Below are 3,759 nucleotides of genomic sequence, written 5' to 3'. Positions count from 1 at the left end.
TCTGTCACTAACATTCTGTTCCACCTATTTTTGGATGTACTTTCCCCTTATCCTCCGATATATTGTCCCTTTAATAAGCGCACTAGATGTCACTTCGGAATGTAAAGCGTCTGCTAAATGACCACTTGCTCAATTATTCCGAAAATGCATTGTTATTTAGTGTCTCTTTGTCTGTGTCGATTCTGTTGTCAGTTGGGCTGGACATGGCTCATGTTGATGAAGCAGCTTAAATGGACTTGTTTACTCAGCTGACACAAACACCGCAATCCATCACGTGCCCAGCCGATAGAGAGAAAGTACAAAAAGTGTCTCTTTCTCCTCCGGAGGGGAAGCTGCTTTGCCAAGTTGAGACAGAATCCAATCACCAAACCAACGCTGACACACAGCAAGCAGCAGCTCTCACTTTGATGAATAATTCCTCCAAGTTGACATATGTGTGAGGACACACACACACACCAACAGTCAATTTCAGCAGCTGTTCCAAGTGTTTCATTTTTCCAAGTGTCTTGAGGTAAACTAGGGTAGTGTGGGTGAACATATGGTCAGAAAGACACTGTAGCATAAGATAAAGATGTCTCTCTCCATCCTGTTCCATGTGTGTGTGTATTTCTGTCATGGTGATACCTCACATTGAATTGAATTGATTTTTACCAGCTAATCTCCTACCATTTTTAGGTTTTCATTTACAGATTGTTTGTTTATCATTTTTCTTCCAGGGTTCTTTACGGCCTTATCGTAAACTATGGGGCTGTTTGCACAACAACGATGAAGAAGAAAATGGAAACGTTTTTTTGTTTGCGTTTTAAAAAAGTTTGACGTACACACAACAACGTTGAAAAACGATATGCGTTCACATGGATCCATGAAAGTGAGTAAAAATGCTGTATTACACATGCCAGGCCAGTAGATGGCGATGTCACTGTGTGAAGAAACACTTTGCACACACACATATTTAAGTTTAACCCAAAAGTTTGTTTTGAGTTTGTTGACGTATTTGTATGTTTAAAGTTGGATGTATGTTAAAAATGTGTCTCCGCTGGTTGTAGTGGTGCAGTAAAAATACTTTTTCCTTGAGAAACGTTCATTATCGTGTTGTGTAGCACAAACACACAGTCCTGTAGGCCGCCATTGTTATTTGAGTACACTTCCCTACTGAAAAAAAGAACATCTTTTTTAACTAGCTGGTCAGGCTGAAACCCACCAGCTAAAACCAGCTGAACTTGCTGGTCTTAGCTGGTTTAAGCTGGTCCACACAGCCTGGCAAAGCTGGTCAAACTGGTCTTCCAGCCTGGTCAAGCCTTGACCAGCTAAAAAGTGTCCAAAACCTCTCTAAAACCAGCTGGCTTAACCAGCTAAAACCAGTCAACCAGCTTAGGCTTGTTTTAGCTGTTTTGTTTTTCAGTAGGGTTGAGCATATACTAAACACGTGATCGTGTGCGCATGACATCACCGTATTCGAAATTTTGTGTTTTCACAGTTTATACAGAGATGGCAGCAGCGTTATTTTCAAAAACAGTTTTTCCGCTTTTAGGAGAAAGTGTTGTCTTATAAGTGGCCTCTAAGTCTTTCTGATGTGACAAACTTGTGCTGTGTTTAGAAAGGACAGTCGAGCTCTTCACAAGTATCCAATTTTTGTGTTTGCAAACTGTTTGGTAAATATATTACCTTTTTTTATTCATTACACTGGAAAAGGAGGATTAAATTGTGTACATTGCATTGTGGGATACATTCACGCAGTGAGCTCTGCTGCACATTTTGTCAAATGTTCCAGGTCATTAGATTATTCCATGCAAGCAGAAATGTCCATACTGTGCACAGTACACATGCTGTGGAATAGTATGTCTTTCTCATTCTCTGAGAGGCAAAAATATTCACAAATAAGAAGCATGTAAATTACACCCAGACCTCCACATGGAGGGCGCAGGTGGCAAATCACATGGGGTGGGCGGCAGATCCCTGCAACCTCTCTTTACCGTGATTCGCAAAAGCCACTATAATGATGGCATTTATTGGGAATGGATGAAGAGTGATACCCTAAATTGAATCTTTAAAACATTCTAGGGCCCATTTCACATAACGTTGCCTCTGTAATGTGAGCGCGATAATTAATCAGAAGGGGCAGAGATGAGAGGCCGTGCCGTACTGAGTGATGGATGGATTGGCTGAACGGGCATAAAATGGAGTAACTTCTTTCTCCTGTTGCATGTGCCTCATTTCCACATTTAACTCCACAGCTCTGGTTTTTAGTAATGTGGGAATGATGTGAGTAAGAGAAATAGAGAGTTCGGATGAAAGGCGAACAGACAAAGGGAAGGACAGTTAAAGAGAGGAGAATTGGGGACAAGGGAGGGTGAGAGAGGGAAAGAAAGGTGTTTGGATGATGAAATAGAGATACGGATGAAGTTAAGCAGAAACTAGAGAGTGCCCAAGAAACAAAACAGGGGTGGAGTCCACAGAATAAGAATAGGCTGTGTGTGAATGGGTGGGTCTATTTGCAATGAAGAAAGGAAAAGTGGGACATAAGAATGCAAAAGGGAATAATACGAGAGGGGAGGACAGATAGATTCAAGCTCATCAAAACAACAAGATAAAGGACTAGAACACCTGAAAAAGAAAGAAAGAAAGAAAGAAAGAAAGAAAGAAAGAAAGAAAGAAAGAAGGAGTGTTGACAACTAGGACCACATGGAATCTGTCCCTTTTTTCACATTTTGAGCACCGATCGTGGGGGGGGAATTTGCATAATTCCGTGGAATGGATTTAAATATGGTAAAATGAGATTAATGGAGCTGAAAGTGAGCCATTGGTATGCAATGTGTGTTCCCGTGACACTTTTAAATGTTTGTTTTTCATCAGAATATCTGCCAGTGTGTGTGATTCCATTTATCAACATTATATTTGAATAGATTGCAAAATAAAATAACGTACCTAAGTTTTTATATTTTATGAAATAAATACATGCTTTTATTGCCTATGGGTTTTCTTTTTATATAAAATGCTTTTTACTTTTTCTTTTATGCTGACCTTGCCTCATTTGTTTCACCCTACTGTAAGAAATGAAGAGTTTGGTTCCAAAATGAGATAACTCCTTTTTTAACATTTTTCAAAAATCATTTTTTTTATGTGCATTCCAATTAATGTCAATCAAACTGCAGTTGGTTTGTTTTGATTTAAGCCACAATGACTCAAATAATCCAGCTAACTAACACAATAAAACACAATAAAAACATGTTAACATAATAAAAAACTTGATTTAAAAAAAAGTAATCTCTTCTATTATGATCAGTTTTCAATTATAATAATACATTTAATCCTATGGGAACACACTAAAACTGAATAATTGGCTACTATTAGATTTCATTCACAGTGGTATGAACCACCTCCTCCCTCCAGGACATCTACACCAGAACATCGACACCAGGTGTGGTGGAGGAAAACCTGGAGGATCATTACAGACTAAAGTGAGAGAGATGGTCCGTATAGCATCTAGCCACCTATGGGACAACTTTTTTCTCCGAGCTATGAGACTTGTGCACTCTGATACCCTTTGCACTTTATTAGTCTTCACTGGACTCTTTATTAGTCTATGCTGGTCTCTGACTAGCATATCCCATATCCACAGCATATGAATGCTAATGCCTGTTATTGCACTCCGATGCCACCTACTGTACCCAGTATATTGTGAATCATTATGTACTGTATATATTGTGAATATTGTACATTCTGTGCAGGAAGTGTATTGTGTATGCCATTCTTTCTGTA

This window comes from Triplophysa rosa, linkage group LG10 (genome assembly GCF_024868665.1).
Source record: "Triplophysa rosa linkage group LG10, Trosa_1v2, whole genome shotgun sequence".
In the NCBI taxonomy this organism is placed as follows: Eukaryota; Metazoa; Chordata; class Actinopteri; order Cypriniformes; family Nemacheilidae; genus Triplophysa; species Triplophysa rosa.
Note: the sequence above shows the minus strand (reverse complement) of the source record.